The 22,507-nt window shown below is 45.6% G+C and overlaps 27 non-coding genes and 7 pseudogenes across 27 annotated transcripts; all 34 read left to right on the forward strand.

Annotated features, from left to right (window-relative positions):
• The first annotated feature begins 152 nt into the window (after positions 1 to 152).
• On the forward strand, positions 153 to 270 carry LOC140869274 (5S ribosomal RNA). The gene has a single exon (XR_012146656.1). It is a non-coding gene; the product is annotated as a 5S ribosomal RNA (ribosomal RNA).
• A 398-nt stretch (positions 271 to 668) lies between these two features.
• Positions 669 to 787, forward strand: LOC140870287 (5S ribosomal RNA). Its single transcript, XR_012147256.1, has one exon. It is a non-coding gene; the product is annotated as a 5S ribosomal RNA (ribosomal RNA).
• Positions 788 to 1,187: 400 nt separating this feature from the next.
• On the forward strand, positions 1,188 to 1,306 carry LOC140868282 (5S ribosomal RNA). Its single transcript, XR_012145707.1, has one exon. It is a non-coding gene; the product is annotated as a 5S ribosomal RNA (ribosomal RNA).
• Positions 1,307 to 1,680: 374 nt separating this feature from the next.
• On the forward strand, positions 1,681 to 1,799 carry LOC140869148 (5S ribosomal RNA). The gene has a single exon (XR_012146537.1). It is a non-coding gene; the product is annotated as a 5S ribosomal RNA (ribosomal RNA).
• A 398-nt stretch (positions 1,800 to 2,197) lies between these two features.
• LOC140868781 (5S ribosomal RNA) lies at positions 2,198 to 2,316 on the forward strand. Its single transcript, XR_012146182.1, has one exon. It is a non-coding gene; the product is annotated as a 5S ribosomal RNA (ribosomal RNA).
• Positions 2,317 to 5,082: 2,766 nt separating this feature from the next.
• On the forward strand, positions 5,083 to 5,201 carry LOC140868065 (5S ribosomal RNA). The gene has a single exon (XR_012145500.1). It is a non-coding gene; the product is annotated as a 5S ribosomal RNA (ribosomal RNA).
• Positions 5,202 to 5,602: 401 nt separating this feature from the next.
• LOC140869603 (5S ribosomal RNA) lies at positions 5,603 to 5,721 on the forward strand (annotated as a pseudogene).
• Positions 5,722 to 6,121: 400 nt separating this feature from the next.
• LOC140868544 (5S ribosomal RNA) lies at positions 6,122 to 6,240 on the forward strand. The gene has a single exon (XR_012145957.1). It is a non-coding gene; the product is annotated as a 5S ribosomal RNA (ribosomal RNA).
• A 395-nt stretch (positions 6,241 to 6,635) lies between these two features.
• On the forward strand, positions 6,636 to 6,755 carry LOC140869694 (5S ribosomal RNA; annotated as a pseudogene).
• Positions 6,756 to 7,153: 398 nt separating this feature from the next.
• Positions 7,154 to 7,272, forward strand: LOC140869414 (5S ribosomal RNA; annotated as a pseudogene).
• Positions 7,273 to 8,168: 896 nt separating this feature from the next.
• LOC140868820 (5S ribosomal RNA) lies at positions 8,169 to 8,287 on the forward strand. The gene has a single exon (XR_012146221.1). It is a non-coding gene; the product is annotated as a 5S ribosomal RNA (ribosomal RNA).
• Positions 8,288 to 8,686: 399 nt separating this feature from the next.
• On the forward strand, positions 8,687 to 8,805 carry LOC140868586 (5S ribosomal RNA). Its single transcript, XR_012145996.1, has one exon. It is a non-coding gene; the product is annotated as a 5S ribosomal RNA (ribosomal RNA).
• Positions 8,806 to 9,204: 399 nt separating this feature from the next.
• LOC140869788 (5S ribosomal RNA) lies at positions 9,205 to 9,320 on the forward strand (annotated as a pseudogene).
• Positions 9,321 to 9,717: 397 nt separating this feature from the next.
• LOC140869036 (5S ribosomal RNA) lies at positions 9,718 to 9,836 on the forward strand. The gene has a single exon (XR_012146428.1). It is a non-coding gene; the product is annotated as a 5S ribosomal RNA (ribosomal RNA).
• Positions 9,837 to 10,236: 400 nt separating this feature from the next.
• Positions 10,237 to 10,355, forward strand: LOC140869488 (5S ribosomal RNA; annotated as a pseudogene).
• Positions 10,356 to 10,753: 398 nt separating this feature from the next.
• Positions 10,754 to 10,872, forward strand: LOC140869262 (5S ribosomal RNA). Its single transcript, XR_012146645.1, has one exon. It is a non-coding gene; the product is annotated as a 5S ribosomal RNA (ribosomal RNA).
• Positions 10,873 to 11,252: 380 nt separating this feature from the next.
• Positions 11,253 to 11,371, forward strand: LOC140868624 (5S ribosomal RNA). The gene has a single exon (XR_012146031.1). It is a non-coding gene; the product is annotated as a 5S ribosomal RNA (ribosomal RNA).
• A 400-nt stretch (positions 11,372 to 11,771) lies between these two features.
• LOC140869626 (5S ribosomal RNA) lies at positions 11,772 to 11,890 on the forward strand (annotated as a pseudogene).
• A 399-nt stretch (positions 11,891 to 12,289) lies between these two features.
• Positions 12,290 to 12,408, forward strand: LOC140869121 (5S ribosomal RNA). Its single transcript, XR_012146511.1, has one exon. It is a non-coding gene; the product is annotated as a 5S ribosomal RNA (ribosomal RNA).
• Positions 12,409 to 12,804: 396 nt separating this feature from the next.
• Positions 12,805 to 12,923, forward strand: LOC140869176 (5S ribosomal RNA). The gene has a single exon (XR_012146564.1). It is a non-coding gene; the product is annotated as a 5S ribosomal RNA (ribosomal RNA).
• Positions 12,924 to 13,807: 884 nt separating this feature from the next.
• On the forward strand, positions 13,808 to 13,926 carry LOC140868656 (5S ribosomal RNA). The gene has a single exon (XR_012146063.1). It is a non-coding gene; the product is annotated as a 5S ribosomal RNA (ribosomal RNA).
• Positions 13,927 to 14,326: 400 nt separating this feature from the next.
• LOC140868782 (5S ribosomal RNA) lies at positions 14,327 to 14,445 on the forward strand. The gene has a single exon (XR_012146183.1). It is a non-coding gene; the product is annotated as a 5S ribosomal RNA (ribosomal RNA).
• An 839-nt stretch (positions 14,446 to 15,284) lies between these two features.
• Positions 15,285 to 15,403, forward strand: LOC140870393 (5S ribosomal RNA). Its single transcript, XR_012147357.1, has one exon. It is a non-coding gene; the product is annotated as a 5S ribosomal RNA (ribosomal RNA).
• Positions 15,404 to 15,804: 401 nt separating this feature from the next.
• LOC140868825 (5S ribosomal RNA) lies at positions 15,805 to 15,922 on the forward strand. The gene has a single exon (XR_012146226.1). It is a non-coding gene; the product is annotated as a 5S ribosomal RNA (ribosomal RNA).
• Positions 15,923 to 16,321: 399 nt separating this feature from the next.
• Positions 16,322 to 16,440, forward strand: LOC140870508 (5S ribosomal RNA). Its single transcript, XR_012147466.1, has one exon. It is a non-coding gene; the product is annotated as a 5S ribosomal RNA (ribosomal RNA).
• A 401-nt stretch (positions 16,441 to 16,841) lies between these two features.
• LOC140868676 (5S ribosomal RNA) lies at positions 16,842 to 16,960 on the forward strand. The gene has a single exon (XR_012146082.1). It is a non-coding gene; the product is annotated as a 5S ribosomal RNA (ribosomal RNA).
• A 399-nt stretch (positions 16,961 to 17,359) lies between these two features.
• Positions 17,360 to 17,477, forward strand: LOC140869206 (5S ribosomal RNA). The gene has a single exon (XR_012146592.1). It is a non-coding gene; the product is annotated as a 5S ribosomal RNA (ribosomal RNA).
• A 400-nt stretch (positions 17,478 to 17,877) lies between these two features.
• Positions 17,878 to 17,996, forward strand: LOC140868485 (5S ribosomal RNA). The gene has a single exon (XR_012145900.1). It is a non-coding gene; the product is annotated as a 5S ribosomal RNA (ribosomal RNA).
• A 400-nt stretch (positions 17,997 to 18,396) lies between these two features.
• Positions 18,397 to 18,515, forward strand: LOC140869856 (5S ribosomal RNA). The gene has a single exon (XR_012146847.1). It is a non-coding gene; the product is annotated as a 5S ribosomal RNA (ribosomal RNA).
• A 392-nt stretch (positions 18,516 to 18,907) lies between these two features.
• LOC140868795 (5S ribosomal RNA) lies at positions 18,908 to 19,026 on the forward strand. Its single transcript, XR_012146196.1, has one exon. It is a non-coding gene; the product is annotated as a 5S ribosomal RNA (ribosomal RNA).
• Positions 19,027 to 19,428: 402 nt separating this feature from the next.
• Positions 19,429 to 19,547, forward strand: LOC140868429 (5S ribosomal RNA). The gene has a single exon (XR_012145848.1). It is a non-coding gene; the product is annotated as a 5S ribosomal RNA (ribosomal RNA).
• Positions 19,548 to 19,946: 399 nt separating this feature from the next.
• LOC140869544 (5S ribosomal RNA) lies at positions 19,947 to 20,065 on the forward strand (annotated as a pseudogene).
• Positions 20,066 to 20,464: 399 nt separating this feature from the next.
• On the forward strand, positions 20,465 to 20,583 carry LOC140868805 (5S ribosomal RNA). The gene has a single exon (XR_012146206.1). It is a non-coding gene; the product is annotated as a 5S ribosomal RNA (ribosomal RNA).
• A 400-nt stretch (positions 20,584 to 20,983) lies between these two features.
• On the forward strand, positions 20,984 to 21,102 carry LOC140870517 (5S ribosomal RNA). The gene has a single exon (XR_012147475.1). It is a non-coding gene; the product is annotated as a 5S ribosomal RNA (ribosomal RNA).
• Positions 21,103 to 22,507: the final 1,405 nt, after the last annotated feature.

Genomic DNA, 22,507 nt, shown 5'->3' on the forward strand with positions numbered 1-22,507 from the left:
ACACTATAGGTATCGAGTGGAGCTTCGCGTGAGCATACTGAAGCTCCAGTAACTCTCAGCCGATCAAAATTTATGTCCGTTTGAAACTGTAGCTCCTGTTCTTGCGATCCGCAATTCTAGAGAAAAAAAAAATAAAGAATTCATTCACTGTTGGGTGCAATCATAGCAGCACTAATGCACCAGATCCCATCAGAACTCCGAAGTTATGCGTGCTTGGGTAAGAGCAGTACTAGGATGGGTGACCCCTGGGAAGTCCTCGTGTTGCACCCCTTTTTTTATTAGTTTTTTTTTTCTTACTCGTACATCTTGTTCTTCCGATTCCTCTCCGTCCTATTTTCGACTCTTTCAGTCCAATCCGCGGATAGAAAAGATGCAATAGACTGAATCACACGACGTGAACGTGCGATTTGAGTGACGCGGGCCACTTTGGTGGGTCCCAGCGTGCCCTACGGGAAAAATGCCCCTAAAACAATCTTCGGGTTTGAATTTGAGCTTCTCCATCTCTTAGACCGAGATTCGCACTATAGGTATCGAGAAGAGCTTCGCATGAGCAGGATGGAGCTCCCGTTAATCTCAGCAGATCGAAAGTATGTCCGTTTGAAACTGCAGCTCCTGTTCCACCGATCCGCAATTCGAGAGACAAAACAATAAAGAATTCATTCACTGTTGGGTGCGATCATACCAGCACTAATGCACCGGATCCCATCAAAACTCCGAAGTTAAGAGCGCTTGGGCGAGAGCAGTACTAGGATGGGTGACCCCCTGGGAAATCCTCGTGTTGCACCCTTTTTTTCATTAATTTTTTTGTTCTTACTCATACTTCTTGTTCTTTCGATTCCTCGCCATCCTATTTCTGACTCTTTCAATCCAATCCGCGGATAGAAAAGATGCAATAGAGTGAATCATTCGATGTGAACGTGCGATCTGGGTGACGCGGGCCGCTTCGGTGGGTCCCAGCGGGACATACGGGAAAAATGCCCCGAAAGACCATCTCCGTTTTGGAATTTGAGCGTCTCCGTCTCTTTAACCGAGATACGCACTATAGGTATCGAGTGGAGCTTCGCATGAGCAGGCTGAAGCACCAGTAACTCTCAGCCGATCGATAGTTATGTCCGTTTGAAACTGCAGCTCCTGTTCCTCCGTTCCGCAATTCGAGAGACTAAAAAATAAAGAATTCATTCATTGTTGGGTGCGATCATACCAGCACTAATGCACCGGATCTCATTAGAAATCCGAAGTTATGCGTGCTTGGGCAAGAGCAGTACTAGGATGGGTGACCCCCTGGGAAGTCCTCGTGTTGCACCCCTTCTTTTATTAGTTTCTTTTTTTCTTACTCGTACATCTTGTTCTTCCGATTCCTCTCCATCCTATTTCCGACTCTTTCAGTCCAATCCGCGGATAGAAAAGATGCAATAGACTGAATCACACGACGTGAACGTGCGATCTGGGTAACGCGGGCCACTTCGGTGGGTCCCAGCGTGCCCTACGGGAAAAATGCCCCCAAATACCATCTCCGGGTTTGAATTTGAGCATCTCCGTCTCTTAGACCAAGATACGCGCTGTAGACTGAAACTCCCGTAACTCTCAGCAGATCGAAAGTTATGTCCGTTTGAAACTGCAGTTCCTGTTCCTCTGATCCGCAATTCGAGAGACAAAACAATAAAGAATTCATTCACTATTGGGTGTGATCATACCAGCACTAATGCACCAGATCCCATCAAAACTACGAAGTTAAGCGTGCTCAGGCGAGAGCAGTACTAGGATGGGTGACCCCCTGAGAAGTCCTTGTGTTGCACCCCTGTTTCATTAATTTTTTTTATCTTACTCGTATTTCTTGTTTTTCTGATTCCTCGGCGTCCTATTTACGACTCTTTCAGTCCAATCCGCGGATAGAAAAGATGTAATAGACTTAATCACACGACTTGAACGTGCGATCTAGGTGATGTGGGCCGCTTTGGTGGGCCCAGCGTGCCCTATGGGAAAAACTCCCCAAAAGACCATCTCCGGGATGTAATTTGAGCGTCTCCGTCTCTTAGACCGAGATACTTGCTGTAGGTATCGAAAGGAGCTTCGCGTGAGCAGGCTGAAGCTCCCGTAACTCTTAGCCGATCGAAAGTTATGTCTGTTTGAAACTGTAGCTCCTGTTCCCCCAATCCGCAATTCGAGAGACAAAACAATAAAGAATTCATTCACTGTTGGGTGCGATCATACCAGTACTAATGCACCGGATCTCATCAGAACTCCGAAGTTAAGCGTGCTTGGGCGAGAGCATTACTAGGATTGGTGACCCCCTGGGAAGTCTTCGTGTTGCACCTTTTTTTTCATTAATTTCTTTTTTTCTAACTCGTACTTTTTGTTCTTTTGATTCCTCGTCATCCAATTTTGGACTCTTTCAGTCCAATCCGCGGATAGAAAAGATGCAATATACTGAATCATACGATGTGAACGTGCGATCTGGTGACGCGGGCCGTTTCGGGGGGTCCCAGCGCGACATACGGGAAAAATGCCCCGAAAGACCATCTCCATTTTGGAGTTTGAGCTTCTCTGATCTTTAAGCGAGATACGCAGTATTGGTATCGAATGGAGCTTTGCGTGAGCAGGCTGAAGCTCCAGTAACTCTCAGCCTATCGAAAGTTATATCCGTTTGAAACTGCAGCTCCTGTTCCTCCAATCCGCAATTTGAGAGACAAAAAAATAAAGAATTCATTCACTGTTGGGTGCGATCATACCAGCACTAATGCACCGGATTGTTGGAGAACCGGCGATCAGATCAATCAAGATTGATACCCGGTGCAGCGGAAGTTTAAAAATTTTATATGGAACAATTCCATAATGGGTATCAAAACTTTACGATTAAATTGTGTGTGTAAAAATTAAATAACAATTATAAATTTTTACCTCCAATCTCGAATCGAGATTATGGACACCAACAGATTACTCTGCTCTTGTTGTATATCCCAGGAACTGATGGATGAAATGTTCTTCAATCAGGTCCACGAACAAAGATTTAATCCCTCTGATAGATTGCACTAGAAAATCTATCAGAAGTTTCTACGAAGAGAATTAACGAATTTGATCCGTTAAACCAGACTGAAATTCAAAATTCACAGGCTGGATTTTCCCGAGCAGAGGGGAGGGGGGCGGCCACTTTTTGAGAGAAAAACTAGGGTTTTCGAAAATTGTGACCTTCTGTTCTGTAATTTCTGTACTGCAATAACTTATTTATAATGTGGGCTACTAACAGCTTAGGGCCCATTAGTCATAAGTTCAAGCCTTACAAGCAAAGCCCGCATGTTCAGAAATTAATATAAAATTCATCGTGACTCAGATTGATAAACCAATTTCACCAATGTTCACAGAAACCATTTCTGCATCTTTTAGAGTCAAGATAAATTTTATGAATCCGAATTCAGTGATTTTCAAAAATGTCCATCCCTATGTCATTTTAGGAAATCTTACTCCTCTACTCTTAAATAAGAAGTCCCACTTCTTTGTTCATTAAATTTAACTCTTTAAATTTAACTATCTCAACGGGGATTAAAAATCCATTACTCTGTGTGACCCTCAATGGTTCAGGGATACAGCTAGCCGTGGGCTCACAACTCCTTGTGACTCGGAACAACAATTTCCGACTTGCCCATCGAATCATGGTAAGAGCGCCTAGCAACATCGCCCCATGATTCCCTAGGTATCACTTATAGTGCCTGCAAGAACCAATAGATTTTGGTTAGCGTACAGTACGGTCCCTTCATCCATATATCCCGATCGAATCAACAACCATTGGTAAATCGAGAGTCGTTCGAGATTCGATAACTATGCAATATATCTTGAAGATCAAATAGTGACATCGCATGTGCTACTAAGAAACCATTTCTTAAAACACATCATGTACTCTGGCCAGAGATTCGTCACACTAATATCTCCTCAGATTGCATAGGATATCCACACTCGCAAGTATATGGTGAATCCTTGACAACAAAGCATCGACTCCTATATGTGTTGGAACTGTACCCAATCCCGACACCTGATGACCCCAATATAGTCGGTAAACGAGTCAAAGCACAGTACTAGCATATAGAGTCTCAATGATGTTTCAAGTAGTAAGGACTAATGGTGTACAACCAAAACCGCGGACTTTATCCACTCGATAAGTGATAACCACTTGGAAAGTCCGAATAGGGTAGTTCGATCATTCATCGTATGAATATCCATTTGCATGCTTTGAACATCTCTATGTTCCATACCAATGAAACGTGGTACTCGGCATCGCAAATGCTAGTCTCAATCTTGAGCGATCCATATCCTTATTAACGGACGGCTCAATCGACTAGGAACCGTTTAGAATATACAGTGACTATAAGATGTGTTTCATGATAGACATCCCCATGTACTACCACATCTTACATACACTATAGTATATTCAAGGTCTTTATCAAAACAACAATAGTATATCACAATATAACAATATGAAGAAAGATAAAGTCATTGCCATTAATAAAAGTGTAAATTATATTAAACAAAAGATTGTTTATACAAAGAGTCATCAAAGCCCTTAGCCACAAGTTGGCTCACCGGGCACCCACTCTTTCACGGATCCCATCCGAACTCCGAAGTTATGCGTGCTTGGGCAAGAGCAGTACTAGGATGGGTGACCCCCTAGGAAGTCCTCATGTTGCACCCATTTTTTTATTAGTTTCTTTTTTTCTTACTCATACATCTTGTTCTTCCGATTCCTCTCCGTCCTATTTCCGACTCTTTCAGTCCAATCCGCGGATAGAAAAGATGCAATAGACTGAATCACACGATGTGAACGTGCGATCTGGGTAACGCGGGCCACTTCAGTGGGTCCCAGCGCGCCCTACGGGAAAAATGCACCGAAAGACCATCTCCGGGATGGAATTTGAGAGTCTTCTTCTCGTAGAACGATATGTGTGCTGTACATATCGAGAGAGGCTTCGCGTGAGCAGGATGAAGCTGCCACAACTCTCATCCGATCGAAAGTTATGTCCGTTTGAAAGTGCAGCGCCTGTTCCTCCGATCCGCAATTCGAGAGACAAAACAATAAAGAATTCATTCACTGTTAGGTGCGATCATACCAGCACTAATGTACCGGATCCCATCAGAACTCTGAAGTTAAGCGTGCTTGGGCGAGAGCAGTACTATGATGGCTGACCCCCTGGGAAGTCCTTGTGTTGCACCCCTTTTTTATTAATTTCTTTTTTTCTTACTCGTACTTTTTTTTCTTCCGATTCCTCGCCGTCCTATTTCCAACTCTTTCAGTCCAATCCGCGGATAGATAATATGCAATTGACTGAATCACACGACGTGAACGTGCAATCTAGGGAGACGCGGGCTGCTTCGGTGGGTCACAGCGCACCCTACGGGAAAAACGCCACGAAAGACCATCTTCGGGTTGGAATTTGAGCGTCTACATCTCTTAGACCGAGATACTTGCTGTACGTATCGAGAGGAGCTTCGCGTGAGCAGGTTGAAGTTCCCGTAACTCTCAGCCGATCGAAAGTTATGTCCGTTTGAAACTGCAGCATCTCTTCCTCCGATCCGCAATTCGAGAGACAAAACAATAAAGAATTTATTCACTGTTGGGTGCAATAATACCAGCACTAATGCACCGGATCCCATTAAAACTCCGAAGTTAAGCGTTCTTGGGCAAGAGCAGTACTAGAAAGGGTGACTCCCTGGGAAGTCCTCGTGTTACACCACTTTTTCATTAATTTCTTTTTTTCTTACTCGTACTTCTTGTTCTTTCGATTCCTCACCGTCCTATTTCCGACTCTTTGAGTCCAATCCGCGGATAGAAAATAATCAATAGCCTGAAACACACGACGTGAACGTGCGATCTGTGTGACGCGGGCCGCTTTGGTGGGTCCCAGCGCGTCCTACGGGAAAAATGGCCCGAAAGACGATCTCCGAGTTGGAATTTGAGCATCTCCGTCTCTTAGACCGAGATGCACGTGGTAGGTATAGAGAGGAGCTTCGCGTGAGCAGGCTGAAGCTCCCGTAACTCTCAGCCGATCGAAAGTTATGTCCGTTTGAAAGTGCAACGCATGTTCCTCCGATCCGCAATTCAAGAAACAAAACAATAAAGAATTCATTCACTGTTGGGTGCTATCATACCAACACTAATGCACTAGATCCCATCTGAACTCCGAAGTTAAGCGTGCTTGGGCGAGAGCAGTACTAGGATGGTTGACCCCCTGGGAAGTCCTCGTGTTGCACCCATTTTTCATTAATTTATTTTTTTCTTACTCGCTTCTTGATCTTTCGTTTCCTCGCCGTCCTAATTCCGACTCTTTGAGTACAATCCGCGGATAGAAAAGATGCAAAAGACTGAAACACATGGCGTGAACGTGCGATCTTGGTGATGCGGGACGCTTTGGTGGGTCCTAGCGTGTCTATGGGAAAAACGCCCCAAAAGACCATCTCCGGGTTGGAATTTGAGCGTCTCCATCTTGTAGATCAAGATGCGCGCTGTAGGTATCGAGAGAGGCTTCGCGTGAGCAGGCTGAAGCTCCTGTAACTCTCAGCCGATCGAAAGTTATGCCCGTTTGAAAGTGCAGCGCCTGTTCCTCCGATCCGCAATTCGAGAAACAAAACAATAAAGAATTCATTCATTGTTGGGCGGATCATACCAGCACTAATGCATGAGATCCCATCAGAACTCCGGAGTAAAGCGTGCTTGGGCGAGAGTAGTACTAGGATGGGTGACCCCTTGGGATGTCCTTGTGTTGCACCTCTTTCTCATTAATTTCTTATTTTCTTACTCGTACTTCTTGTTATTTCGATTCCTCGTCATCCTATTTCCAACTTTATGAGTCCAATTCGCGGATAAAAAATATGCAATAGACTGAAACACACGACGTGAACGTGCGATCTGGGTAACGCGGGCCGCTTCGGTGGGTCCCAGTGCCCTACGGGAAAAACGCCCCGAAAGACCATCTCCTGGTTGGAATTTGAGCATCTCCATCTCGTAGACCAAGATGCGCGCTGTAGGTATCAAGAGAGGCTTCGCGTGAGCAGGCTGAAGCTCCCGTAACTCTCATCCGATCGAAATTTATGTCCGTTTGAAAGTGCAGCGCCTGTGCCTCCGATCCGCAATTTGAGAGAAAAAACAATAAAGAATTCATTCACTATTGGGTGCGATCATACCAACACTAATGTACCGGATCTTATCAGAAATTTAAAGTTAAGAGTGCTTGGGCGAGAGCAGTACTAGGATGGGTGACCCCTTGGGAAGTCCTCGTGTTGCACCCATTTTTCATTAATTTATTTTTTTCTTACTCGTACTTTTTGTTCTTCCGATTCCTCGCTGTCCTATTTCCGACTCTTTCAGTCCAACCCCCGGATAGAAAAGATGCAATAAACTGAATCACACGACGTGAACATGCGATTTGGGTGACACGGGTCGCTTCGACGGGTCCTAGAGTGCCCTACGGGAAAAACAACCCGAAAGACCATCTTAGGGTTGGAATTTGAGCGTCTTCATCTATTTGACCGAGATGCGCATTGTAGGTATCGAGAGGAGCTTCGCGTGAGCAGGCTGAAGCTCCCGTAACTCTCAGCCGATCAAAAGTTATGTCCGTTTTAAAGTGCAGTTCCTGTTCCTCCGATCCGCAATTCGAGAGACAATACAATAAAGAATTAATTCACTGTTGGATGCGATCATACCAGCACTAATGCACCGGATGCGATCATACCAGCACTAATGCTTGTGCGAAAGAAGTACTAAGATGGGTGACCCCCTGGGAAGTCTTCGTGTTGCACCCCTATTTCATTAATTTCTTTTTTTCTTACTCGTACTTCTTGTTCATCCGATTTCTCGCCGTCTTATTTCCGACTCTTTCACATGCCGATTTCTTCTAGAATCACACGACGTGAACGTGCGATCTGAGTGACGCGGGTCGTTTTTGTGGGTCCCAGTGCGCCTTATGGGAAAAATGCCCCGAAAGACCATATTCGGATTAAAAATTGAGCGTCTCCATCTCGTAGACCTAGATGCACGCTGTAGGTATCGAGAGAGGCTTCTAGTGAGCAGGCTGAAGCTCCCGTAACTCTCAGCCGATCGAAAGTTATATCTGTTTGAAAGTGCAATGCCTGTTCCTCCGATCCGTAATTCGAGAGACAAAACAATAAAGAATTCGTTCACTGATCGGTGCGATCATACCAGCACTACTGCACCGGATCCCATCTGAACTCCGAAGTTAAGCGTGCTTGGGCGAGAACAGTACTAGGATGTGTGACCCCCTGGGATGTCCTCGTGTTGCATCCCTTTTTCATTAATTTCTTTTTTTTTAATCGTACTTATTGTTCTTCCGATTCCTTGCCGTCCTATTTCTGACTCTTTTAGTCCAATCCGCAGATAGAAAAGATGCAATAAACTGAATCACACGATGTGAACGTGTGATCTGGGTGACGCGGGCCGCTTCAGTGGGTCCCAGCACACCCTACGGGAAAAATGCCCCAAAAGACCATCTTCGGGTTGGAATTTGAGCGTCTTCGTCTCTTAGACCGAGATGCGCTATGTAGGTATCGAGAGAAGCTTCGCGTGAGCAGGATGAAGCTCCCATAACTCTCAGCTGATCAAAATTTATGTCTGTTTGAAAGTGAAGCGCCTGTTCCTCCGATCCGCAATTCGAGAGACAAAACAATGAAGAATTCATTCACTGTTTGGTGCGATCATACCAGCACTAATGCACCTGATCCCATCAGAACTCCGAAGTTAAGCGTGCTTGAGCGAGAGCAGTACTAGGATGGGTGACTCCCTGGGAAGTCCTCGTGTTGCAACCCTTTTTTATTAATTTTTTTTTTCTTACTCGTACTTCTTGTTCTTTCGATTTCTCGCCGTCCTATTTCCGACTCTTTGAGTCCAATCCACGGATAGAAAAGATGCAATAGACTAAAACACACAACGTGAACATGCGATCATGGTGACGCGGGCCGCTTTGGTGGGTCCCAGCACGCCCTACGGGAAAAATTCCCCGAAAGTCCATCTCCGGGTTTGAATTTGAGCGTCTCCTTGTCTTAGACCGATATAATTGCTGTAGGTATCGAGATGAGTTTCGCGTGAGCAGGCTGAAACTCCCGTAACTCTTAGCCGATCGAAAGTTATGTCCGTTTGAAACTGCAGCTCCTCTCCCTCCGATCCGCAATTCGAGAGACAAAACAATAAAGAATTCATTCACTGTTGGGTGCGATCATACCAGCACTAATGCACCGGATCCCTAAACTACGAATTTAAGCGTGCTTTGGGGAGAGCAGTACTAGGATGGGTGACCCCCTGGGAAGTCCTTGTGTTGCACCCATTTTTCATTAATTTTTTTTTTACTTGTACTTCTTGTTATTTCGATTCCTCGCCGTCCTATTTCCGACTCTTTGAGTCCAATCCGCGGATAGAAAAGATGCAATAGACTGAAACACACGATGTGAACGTGCGATCTGGGTGAGGCGGGCCTCTTTGGTGGGTCCCAGCGCGCCCTACGGGAAAAATGCCCCAAAAGACCATCTCCATGTTGGAATTTGAGCGTCTCCGCCTCTTAGACCGAGATGCGCGCTGTAGGTATAGAGAGGAGCTTCGCGTGAGGAGGATGAAAGCTCCTGTAACTCTCAGCCGATTGAAAATTATGTACGTTTGAAAGTGCAACGCCTGTTCCTCCGATCCCCAATTCGAGAGACAAAACAATAAAGAATTTATTCACTGTTGGGTGCTATCATACCAGCTTTTATACACCAGATCCCATCAAAACTCCGCAGCTAAGCGTGCTTGGGCGAGAGCAGTACTAGGATGGGTGACCCCCTGGGAAGTCCTCGTGTTGCACCTCTTTTTCATTAATTTCTTTTTTTCTTACTCGTACTTCTTGTTCTTCCGATTCCTCGTCGTCCTATTTCCGACTCTTTTAGTCCAATCCGCGGATAGAAAAGATGCAATACACTAAATCACACGACGTGAATGTGCGATCTGGGTGACGCGGGCCGCTTCGGTGGGTCCCAGCACCCCCTACGAGAAAAACGCCGCAAAAGACCATCTCCGGGTTGGAATTTGAGTTTCTCCGTCTCTTAGACCGATATGCGCGCTTTCGGTATAGAGGGGAGCTTCGCATGATCAGGCTGAAGCTCCCGTAACTCTCAGCCGATTGAAAGTTATGTTCGTTTGAAAGTCTAGCGCTTGTTCCTCCAATCTGCAATTCGAGAGACAAAACAATAAAGAATTCATTCACTTTTGGGTGCTATCATACCAGCACTAATGCACCAGATCCCATCAGAACTCCTTTGTTAAGCGTTCTTGAGCGAGAGATGTACTAGGATGGGTGACCCCCTGGGAAGTCCTTGTGTTGCACCCCTTTTTCATTAATTTTTTTTTCTTACTCGTACTTCTTGTTCTTCCGATTCCTTGCCGTCCTATTTCCGACTCTTTGAGTCCAATCCGCGGATAGAAAAGATGCAATAGACTTAAACACACGACGTGAACGTGCGATCAAGGTGACGCGGGCCGCTTTGGTGGGTCTCAGCGCGCCCTAAGGGAAAAACTCCCCGAAAGACCATCTTTGGGTTGGAATTTGAGTGTCTCCATCTCTTAGACCGAGATGCACGTTGTAGGTATAGAGAGGAGCTTCGCATGAGCATGTTGAAGCTCCCGTAACTCTCAGCCGATTGAAAATTATGTTCGTTTGAAAGTGCAGCGTCTGTTCCTTCGATCCGCAATTCGAGAGACAAAATAATAAAGAATTCATTCACTTTTGGGTGCTATCATACCAGCACTAATGCACCAGATCCCATCAGAACTCCGCAGTTAAATGTTCTTAGGCGAGAGCAGTACTAGGATGGGTGACCCCCTGTGAAGTCCTCGTGTTGTACCCCTTTTTCATTAATTTCTTTTTTTCTTACTCGTACATCTTGTTTTTCCGATTCCTCGTTGTCCTATTTCTGGCTCTTTCAATCCAATCCGCGGATAGAAAAGATGCAATACACTGAATCACACGACGTGAACGTGCGATCGGTTGGTCCCAGCGCGTCCTAGGGAAAAAACTCCCCAAAAGTCCATCTTCGGGTTGGAATTTGAGCGTCTCCGTCTCTTAGACCGAGATGTGCGCTGTAGGTATAGAGAGGAGTTTCGCGTGAGTAGGCTGAAGCTCCCGTAACTCTCAGCCAATCGAAAGTTATGTCCGTTTGAAAGTGCAGCGCCTGTTCCTCCGATCCGCAATTTGAGAGACAAAACAATAAAGAATTCATTCACTTTTGGGTGCTATCATACCAGCACTAATGCACCGGATCTCATCAGAACTCCGCAGTTAAGCGTGCTTGGGCGAGAGTAGTACTAGGATGGGTGACCCCCTGAGAAGTCCTCGTGTTGCACCCTTTTTTCATTAATTCCTTTTTTTCTTACTCGTACTTCTTGTTCTTCCGATTCCTCTCCGACCTTTTTCCGACTCTTTCAATACAATCCGCGGATAGAAAAGATGCAATACACTGAATCACACTACGTGAACATGCGATCTGGGTGACGTGGGCTGCTTCGGTGGGTCCCGGTGCGCCCTACGAGAAAAAAGACCCGAAAGACCATCTTCGGGTTGGAATTTGAGAGTCTCTGTCTCTTGGACCAAGATACGCGATGTAGGTATCGATAGGAGCTTCGCGTGAGCAGGCTGAAGCTCCTGTAACTCTCAGTCTATTGAAAGTTATGTCCGTTTGAAACTGCAGCTCTCGTTCCTCCGATCCGCAATTCGAGAGACAAAAAAATAAAGAATTCACTCACTTTTGCGTGAGATCATACCAGCACTAATAAACCGGATCCCATTAGAACTCCTAAGATAAGCGTGCTTGGGTGAGAGCAGTACTAGGATGAGTGACCCCTTGGGAAGTCCTTGTGTTGCACCCCCTCTTCATTAATTTTTTTTTTCTTACTCATATTTCTTGTTCTTCCAATTTCTTATCGTCCTATTTCCGACTCTTTCAGTCCAATCCGCGGATAGAAAAGATGCAATAGACTGAATCATACAATGTGAACGTGCAATCTGGATGACGCAGGTCACTTCGGTGGGTCCCAGCATGCCCTACGGGAAAAACGCTTCGAAAGACCATCTTCGGGTTGCAATTTGAGCGTCTCTGTCTCTTAGACCGAGATGCGCGTGGTAGGTATCGAGAGGAGCTTCGCGTGAGCATGCTGAAGCTCCTGTAACTCTCAGCCAATCGAAAGTTATGTCTGTTTGAAAGTGCAGCGCCTGTTTCTCCGATCCGCAATTCGAGAGACAATACAATAAAGAATTCATTCACTGTTGGGTGTGATCATACCAGCACTAATGCACCGGATCCCATCAGAATTTCGAAGTTAAGCGGGCTTGGGCGAGAGCAATACTAGGATGGGTGACCCCTTTGGAAGTCCTCGTGTTGCAGCCCTTTTTCATTAAATTATTTTTTTTAGTCTTCCTTCTTGTTCTTCCGATTCCTCGCTGTCCTATTTCCGACTCATTCAGTCCAATCCGCGGATAGAAAATATGCAATAGACTGAATCACAGGACTTGAACGTGCGATCTGGGTGATGTGGGCCGCTTCGGTGGATCCCAGTGTGCCCTATGGGAAAAATGCCCCGAAAGACCATCTTCGGGTTGGAATTTGAGAGTCTCCATCTCTTAAATGAGATGCGCGCTGTAGGTATCGAGAGGAGCTTCGCGTGAGAAGGCTGAAGCTCCCGTAACTCTCAGCAGATCGAAAGTTATGTCCGTTTGAAACTGCAGCTCATGTTCTTCCGATCCGCAATTCGAGAGACAAAACAATAAAAATTCATTCACTGTTGGGTGCGATCATACTAGCACTAATGCACCGGATCCCATTAGGACTCCGAAGTTAAGCGTGGTTGGGCGAGAGCAGTACTAGGATGGGTGACCACCTGGGAAGTCCTCGTGTCATCCCTTTTTCATTAATTTCTTTTTTTCTTACTCGTACTTCTTGTTTTTCCGATTCCTCGCCGTCCTATTTCCGACTCTTTCAGTCCGATCCGCGGATAGAAAAGATGCAATAGACTTAATCACACGACGTGAATGTGCGATCTGGGTGACGCAGGCCGCTTCAGTGGGTCCCAGCGCGCCTTACGGGAAAAACCCTCCTAAAGACCATCTCCGGGTTGTAATTTGAGCATCTCCGTCTCTTAGACCGAGATGCTTGCTGTAGGTATCGAGAGGAGCTTCGCGTGAGCAGGCTGAAGCTCCCGTAACTCTTAGCCGATCGAAAGTTATGTCCATTTGAAACTGCAGCTCCTGTTCCTCCAATCCACAATTCGAGAGACAAAACAATAAAGAATTCATTCACTGTTGGGTGCGATCATACTAGCACTAATGCACCGGAACCCAGCAGTACTAGGATGGGTGACCTCCTGGGAAGTTTTCGTGTTGCACCCTTTTTTTTATTAATTTCTTTTTTTCTTACTCGTACTTCTTGTTCTTTCGATTCCTCGCCGTCCTATTTGCGAATCTTTCAGTCCAATTCGCGGATAGAAAAGATACAATAGACTGAATCATACGATGTGAATGTGCGATCTAGGTGACGCGGGCCGCTTCAGTGGGTCCCAACGCGACATACGAGAAAAATGCCCCGAAAGACCATCTCCATTTTGGAATTTGAGCGTCTCTGTCTCTTTAGCCGAGACACGCACTATAGGTATCGAGTGTAGCTTCGTGTGAGCAGGCTGAAGCTCCAGTAACTCTCAGCCTATCGAAAGTTATGTCCATTTGAAACTGCAGCTCCAGTTCCTCTGATCCGCAATTCGAGAGACAAAAAAATAGAGAATTCATTCACTGCTGGGTGCGATCATACCAGCACTAATGCACCGGATCCCATAAGAACTCCAAAGTTATGCGTGCTTGGGCAAGAGCAATACTAGGATGGGTGACCCTCTGGGAAGTCCTCGTGTTGCACCCCTTTTTTATTAGTTTCTTTTTTTCTTACTCGTAAATCTTGTTCTTCCGATTCCTCTCCGTCCTATTTCCGACTTTTTTAGTCCAATCCGCGGATAGAAAAGATGCAATAGGCTGAATCACACGACGTGAACGTGCGAACTGGGTGACGCGAGCCACTTCGGTGGGTCCTAGCGCGCCCTACGGGAAAAATGCCCCTAAAGACAATCTCCGAGTTTGAATTTGAGCTTCTCCATCTCTTAAACCGAGATACGCGCTGTAGGTATCGAGAAGAGCTTCGCGTGAGCAGGCTGAAGCTCCCGTAACTCTCAGCAGATCGAAAGTTATGTCCGTTTGAAACTGCAGCTCCTGTTCCTCCGATCCGCAATTCGAGAGACAAAACAATAAATAATTCATTCAGTGTTGGGTGCGATCATACCAGTACTAATGCACCGGATACCATCAGAACTCCGAACTTAAGTGTGCTTGGGCGAGAGTAGTAATAAGATGGGTGACCCCCTGGGAAGTCCTCGTGTTGCACCCTTTTTTCATTAATTTATTTTTTTCTTACTCGTACTTTTGTTTTTCCGATTCCTCGCCGTCCCATTTCCCACTCTTTCAGTCCAATCTGTGGATAGAAAAGATGCAATAGACTTAATCACACGATGTGAACGTGCGATCTGGGTGACGCGGGCCGCTTCGGTGGGTCCCAGCGTGCCCTACGAGAAAAACGCCCCAAAAGACCATCTTCGGGTTGTAATATGAGCGTCTCCGTCTCTTAGACCTAGATACTTGCTGTAGGTATCGAGAGGAGCTTCGCGTGAGCAGGCTGAAGCTCCCGTAACTCTTAGCCGATCGAAAGTTATGTCCGTTTGAAACTGCAGCTCGTGTTTCTCCGATCCGCAATTCGAGAAACAAAATAATAAAGAATTCATTCACTATTGGGTATGATCAGAACTGGGAAGTCCTCGTGTTGCACCCCATTTTCCATTAATTTCTTTTTTTCTTACTCGTACTTCTTGTTCTTTCGATTCCTCGCCGTCCTATTTCCGACTCTTTCAGTCCAATCCGCGGATAGAAAAGATGCAATAGACTGAATCATACGATGTGAACGTGCGATCTGGGTGACGCGGGCCGCTTCGGTGGGTCCCAGCGTGACATACGGGAAAAATGCCCCGAAAGACCATTTCAGTTTTGGAATTTGAGCTTCTCCGTCTCTTTAACCGAGATACGCACTATAGGTATCCAGTGGAGCTTCGCGTAAGTAGGCTGAAGTTCCAGTAACTCTCAACCGATCGAAAGTTATGTCCGTTTGAAACTGCAGCTCCTGTTCCTCCGATCCGCAATTTGAGAGACAAAAAAATAAAGAATTCATTCACTGTTGGGTGCGATCATACCAGCACTAATGCACCGGATCCCATCAGAACTCCGAAGTTATGCGTGCTTGGGCAAGAGCAGTACTAGGATGGGTGACCCTTTGGGAAGTCCTCGTGTTGCACCCCTTTTTTTATTAGTTTCTTTTTTTCTTACTCGTACATCTTGTTCTTCTGATTCCTCTCCGTCCTATTTCTGACTCTTTCAGTCCAATCCGCGGATAGAAAAGATGCAATAGACTGAATCACATGACGTGAACGTGCGATCTGGGTGACTTGGGCCACTTCGGTGGGTCCCAGCGCGCCCTACGGGAAAAATGCCCCCAAAGACCATCTCCGAGTTTGAATTTGAGCTTCTCCGTCTCTTAGACCGAGATACGCGTTGTAGGTATCGAGAAGAGCTTCGCGTGAGAAGGCTGAAGCTCCCGTAACTATCAGCAGATCGAAAGATATGTCCGTTTGAAACTGCAGCTCCTGTTCCTCCGATCCGTAATTCGATAGACAAAACAATAAAGAATTCATTCACTGTTGGGTGCGATCATAACAGCACTAATGCACCGGATCCCATCAGAACTCCGAAGCAAAGATGCTTGGGCGAGAGCAGTACTAGAATGGGTGACCCCCTGGGAAGTCCTCGTGTTGCACCCCTTTTTTCATTAATTTCTTTTTTTCTTACTCATACTTCTTGTTTTTCCGATTCCTCGCATTCCTATTTCCGACTCTTTCAGTCCAATCCGCTGATAGAAAAGATGCAATAGACTTAATAACATGACGTGAACGTGCGATCTTTGTGACGCGGGCCGCTTCGGTGGGTCCCAGCGCGCCCTACGTGAAAAACACCCCGAAAGACCATCTCCGGGTTGTAATTTGAGCGTCTCCGTCTCTTAAACAAAGATACTTGCTGTAGGTATCGAGAGGAGATTCACGTGAGCAGGATGAAGCTCCCGTAACTCTTAGCCGGTCGAAAGTTATGTCTGTTTGAAACTGCAGCTCCTGTTCCTCCGATCCGCAATTCGAGAGAAAACAATAAAGAATTCATTCACTATTGGGTGCGATCATACCAGCACTAATGCATCGGATCCCATCAGAACTCCGAAGTTAAGCGTGCTTGGGCGAGAGCAGTACTAGGATAGGTGACCCCTTAGGAAGTCCTCGTGTTGCACCCATTTTTTCATTAATTTCTTTTTTTCTTACTCGTACTTCTTGTTCTTTCGATTCCTCGCCGTCCTATTTCCGACTCTTTCAGTCCAATCCGCGGATAGAAAAGATGCAATAGACTGAATCATACGATGTGAACGCACGATCTGGGTGACGCGGGCCGGTTCGGTGGGACCCAGCACGACATACGGGAAAAATGCCCTAGAAGACCATCTCCATTTTGGAATTTGAGCAACTCCGTCTCTTTAACCGAGATACGCACTATAGGTATCGAGTGGAGCTTCGCGTGAGCAAGCTGAAGCTCCAGTAACTCTCAGCCGATCAAAAGTTATGTCCGTTTGAAACTGCAACTCCTGTTCCTCCGATCCGCAATTCGAGAGACAAAACAATAAAGAATTCATTCACTGTTGGGTGCTATCATACCAGCACTAATGTACTGGATCCCATCAGAACTCCGAAGTTAAGCGTGCTTGGGCAAGAGCAGTACTAGGATGGTTAACCTCCTGGGAAGTCCTCGTGATGCACCCCTTTTTTATTAATTTTTTTTTTCTTACTCGTACTTCTTGTTTTTCCGATTCCTCGCCGTCCTATTTCCGACTCTTTCAGTCCAATCCGGGGATAGAAAAGATGCAATAGACTTAATCACACGACGTGAACGTGCGATCTAGGTGACGCGGGCCGCTTCGGTGGGTCCCAGCACGCCCTACAAGAAAAACGCCACAAAAGACCATCTCCGGGTTGTAATTTGAGCGTCTCCGTCTCTAAGACTGAGATACTTGCTGTAGGTATCGAGAGGAGCTTCGCGGGAGAAGGCTGAAGCTCCCGTAACTCTTAGCCGATCGAAAGTTATGTTCGTTTGAAACTGCAGCTCCTGTTCCTACGATCCGCAATTCGAGAGACAAAACAATAAAGAATTCATTCACTGTTGGTTGCGATCATACCAGCACTAATGCACCGGATCTCATCAGAATTCCGAAGTTAAGCGTGCTTGGGCGAGAGCAATACTGGGATAGGGACCCCTTGGGAAGTCCTCGTGTTGCACCCCATTTTTCATTAATTTCTTTTTTACTTACTCGCACTTCGTGTTTTTTCGATTCCCCGCCGTCCTATTTCTGACTCTTTCAGTCCAATCCGCGGATAGAAAATATGCAATAGACTGAATCATATGATGTGAACGTGCGATTGGGTGACGCGGGCTGCTTCGGTGGGTCCCAGCATGACATACGGGAAAAATGCCCCGAAAGACCATCTCCATTTTAGAATTTGAGCGTCTTCATCTCTTTAACCGATATACGCACTATAGGTATCAAGTGGAGCTTCGCATGAGCAGGCTGAAGCTCCAGTAACTCTTAGCCGATAGAAAGTTATGTCCGTTTGAAACTGCAGCTCCTGTTCCTCTGATCCGCAATTCGAGAGACAAAAAAATAAAGAATTAATTCACTGTTGGGTGCGATCATACCAGAACTAATGCACCGGATCCCATCAGAACTCCGAAGTTATGCGTGCTTGGGCAAGAGCAATACTAGGATGGGTGACCCCCTGAGAAGTCCTCGTGTTGCACCCCTTTTTTTATTAGTTTCTTTTTTTCTTACTCGTACATCTTGTTCTTTCGATTCCTCTCCTTCCTATTTTTGACTCTTTCATTCCAATCCGCGGATAGAAAAGATGCAATAGACTGAATCACACGATGTGAACGTACGATCTGGGTGACGCAGGCCACTTCAGTGGGTCCCAGCGCGCCGTACTGGAAAAATGCCCCCAAAGACCATCTCCAGGTTTGAATTTAACTTCTCCGTCTCTTAGATCGAGATACGCACTGTAGGTATCGAGAACAGCTTTGTGTGAGCAGGCTGAAGCTCCCGTAACTCTCAGCAGATCGAAAGTCATGTCCATTTGAAACTGCAGCTTCTCTTCCTCCGATCCGCAATTCAAGAGACAAAACAATAAAGAATTCAATCAATGTTGGGTGCGATCATACCAGCACTAATGCATCGGATCCCATCAGAACTCCGAAGTTAAGCGTGCTTGGGCGTGAGCAGTACTAGGATGGGTGACCTCCTTTGAAGTCCTCGTGTTGCACCCCTTTTTCATTAATTTCTTTTTTTCTTACTGGTACTTCTTATTTTTCCGATTCCTCGCCGTCCTATTTCCGACTCTTTCAGTCCAATCCGTGGATAGAAAAGATGCAATAGACTTAATGTGAACGTGTGATCTGGGTGATGCGGGCCGCTTCGGTGGGTCCCAGCGTGCCCTACGGGAAAAATTCCATGAAAGACCATCTTCGGGTTGTAATTTGAGCGTCTCCGTCTCTTAGACCGAGATACTTTCTGTAGGTATCGAGAGGAGCTTCGTGTGAGCAGGCTGAAGCTCCCGTAACTCTTAGTCGATCGAAAGATATGTCAGTTTAAAACTGCAGCTCCTTTTCCCCCGATCCGCAATTCGAGAGACAAAATAATAAAGAATTCATTCACTGTTGGGTGCGATCATACCAGCACTAATATACCGGATCCCATCATAACTCCGAAGTTAAGCGTGCTTGGGCGAGAGCAGTACTAGGATGAGTGACCCCCTAGGAAGTCTTCGTGTTGCACCCCTTTTTTTCATTAATTTCTTTTTTTCTTACTCGTACTTCTTGTTCTTTCGATTCCACGCCGTCCTCTTTCCGACTCTTTCGGTCCAATCCGCGGATAGAAAAGATGCAATAGACTGAATCATACGATGTGAACGTGCGATCTGGGTGACGCGGGCCGCTTCGGTGGGTCCAAACCCAACATACGGGAAAAATGCCCCAAAAGACCATCTTCATCTTGGAATTTGAGCGTCTCCGTCTCTTTAACCGATATACGCACTATAGGTATCGAGTGGTGATTCGCGTGAGCAGGCTGAAGCTCCAGTAACTCTCACCCGATCGAAAGTTATGTCCGTTTGAAACTGCAGCTCCTGTTCCTCCGATCCGCAATTCGAGAAACAAAAAAATAAAGAATTCATTCACTGTTGGGTGCGATCATACCAGCACTAATGCACCGGATCCCATCAGAACTCTGAAGTTATACGTGCTTGGGCAAGAGCAGTACTAGGATGGGTGACCCCCTGGGAAGTCCTCGTGTTACACCCCTTTTTTTATTAGTTTCTTTTTTTCTTACTCGTACATCTTGTTCTTCCGATGACTCTCCGTCCTATTTCACTCTTTCAGTCCAATCCGAGGATAGAAAAGATGCAATAGACTGAATCACACGACGTGAACATGCGATCTGGGTGACGTGGGCCACTTTGGTGGGTCCCAGCACGCCCTACGGGAAAAATGCCCCCAAAGACCATCTACGGGTTTGAATTTGAGCTTCTTCGTCTCTTAGACAGAGATACGCGCTGTAGGTATCGAGAAGTGCTTCGCATGAGTAGACTGAAGCTCCCGTAACTATCAGCAGATCGAAAGTTATGTCCGTTTGAAACTGTAGCTCCTGTTCCTACGATCCGCAATTCGAGAGACAAAACAATAAAGAATTCATTCACTATTGGGTACGATCATACTAGCACTAATGCACCGGTTTCCATAAGAACTCCGAAGTTAAGCGTGCTTGGGCGAAAGCAGTACTAGGATGGGTGATCCCCTGGGAAGTTCTCGCGTTGCATCTTTTTTTCATTAATTTCTTTTTTTCTTACTCGTACTTCTTGTTTTTCCGATTACTCGTCGTCTTATTTTCGACTCTTTCAGTCTAATCGGCTGATAGAAAATATGAAATAGACTTAATCACACGACGTAAACGTGCGATCTGGGTGACGCGGGCCGCTTCGGTGGGTCCCAGCGCGCCCTACGGGAAAAACGCTCAAAAAGACCATCTCCGGGTTGTAATTTGAGTGTCTCCGTCTCTTAGACCGAGATACTTGCTGTAGTTATCGAGATGAGTTTCGCGTGAGCTGGCTGAAGCTTCCGTAACTCTTAGCCGATCGAAAGTTAAGTCCGTTTGAAACTGCAGCTCATGTTCCTCCGATCCGCAATTCGAGAGAAAAACAATAAAGAATTCATTCACTGTTGGGTGCGATCATACCAGCACTAATGCACCGGATCCCATCAGAACTCCGAAGTTATGCATGCTTGGGCAAGAGCAGTACAACGATGGGTGACCCCCTGGGAAATACTCGTGTTGCACCCTTTTTTTATTAGTTTCTTTTTTTCTTACTCGTACATCTTGTTCTTCCGATTCCTCTCCGTCCTATTTCCGACTCTTTCAGTCCAATCCATGGATAAAAAAGATGTAATAGACTGAATCACAGGATGTGAACGTGCGATCTGGGTGACGCGGGCCACTTTGGTGGGTCCCAGCGCGCCCTACGGAAAAAATGCCCCCAAAGACAATCTATGGGTTTGAATTTGAGCTTCTCCGTCTCTTAGACCGAGATACGCGCTGTAGGTATCGAGAAGACATTCGCGTGAGCAAGCTGAGGCTCCCGTAACTCTCAGCAGATCGAAAGTCATGTTTGTTTGAAACTGCAGCTCCTGTTCCTCCGATCCGCAATTCGAGAGACAAAACAATAAAAAATTCATTCATTGTTGGGTGCGATCAAACCAGCACTAATGCACCGGATCCCATCAGAACTCCGAAGTGAAGCGTGCTTGGGCGAGAGTAGTACTGGGATGGGTGACCCCTTGGGAAGTCCTCGTGTTGCACCCCTTTTTTCATTAATTTCTTTTTTTCTTACTCGTACTTCTTGTTCTTTCGATTTCACGCCGTCCTATTTCTGATTCTTTCAGTCCAATCCGTGGATAGAAAAGATGCAATAGACTGAATCATACGATGTGAACGTGCGATCTGGGTGACGGGGGCCGCTTCGATGGGTCCCAGCGCGACATACAGGAAAAAGGCCCCGAAATACCATCTCCATTTTTGTAACGCCCCGTTTTTATCTTAAATGAGTTTATTTGAATTAATCGGAGATTACAGAGTTCACGAGCCGACTTGATTTTGATCAGGGTTCTTTTTGCAAAAATTGGATTTTTCAAGGACTAAAATGAAAATTGTGGATTTTATATATTATTTGCTCTTAGAATTTGTTTGACAAAGTCTCCTCTTCCTCCCCAAAGCAAGAAGCACCATTGAAGCTTGGGGAAACGCCTTTCAAGATCTTCCAATCTCGGTTTCCGATCGATCCGTCCGTTAGAAATTATTTATGAAGGCAGACTAGTGATCACTGTAGTGAGAGCTCCGTTTTATCTTAAGTTTTTCTACGATCGGATACATTCTAGTTTTTGGATGTTGTTAGAATCGTTTTAGATTCGAGTATGTTGTTCTAAACAGAGTTCTGATCGTTTATTATCTGTCGGTTTTGAATTAGAGCGACGTTCGGATTTGTTATGATTTTTGGAAGCCATTTTCGAAAACTTGGATTTTGAGATTGATAGGTTTGCCTTGTTATTGTTGTTTTGGGCATTGATATGAGGTTATATCAGTATTGAACTGCTGTCTGCGTTTCCGGTTTGTTCAGTTTATAGTCGTTATGTCGTCGGTTTGAGTTTTGGGTTTTCGAATCGTTTTTGTATTGATTGAAGCCTTGTCTTGTGAGTGATCGTGGTTGTTGATCAACTCATGTATTCGTACAGATTTGTTGGAGTTTGTCGAGCCCTATGTTAGCAGCATTGTTCGTCGAGAGTTGGACGGAGAACGGTAAAGAGATTTTCTTGAACCGTTGTTTGTTGTTTAGATTGTATAGTTGTTGATACAATCTTTTGTTGTAGCTTGTCCGGAGTTGGATCTACGACATTGAAAGGAAAAAGCAGTCATCGTATCGGGATAGCATACTCGGGACAGTTGGTTCTCGAGTTTCCCTTAAAATCACATATTGCATCGATACTGGTTCTAGTTTATGGAACATGTATTTTGTTTATTATTTGAATGAATTATATGGCTAAGTTCCTTTTTTCCCATATGCATTCATATTGAGCCAGCACTATTGTTTTGATGGGCAGAACAGCCCTTTTGTTAGACGTTTGGGAGCTATAGTCGAGTGGCCTAGGACGTAGTCGTTGCGCCTAGTGCTAGCATACTCATTATAGTTGCTCAAAGTCTAGAGGAGTGGTAT

Source organism: Henckelia pumila, chromosome 4, assembly GCF_033568475.1.
Source record: "Henckelia pumila isolate YLH828 chromosome 4, ASM3356847v2, whole genome shotgun sequence".
Classification (NCBI taxonomy): domain Eukaryota; kingdom Viridiplantae; phylum Streptophyta; class Magnoliopsida; order Lamiales; family Gesneriaceae; genus Henckelia; species Henckelia pumila.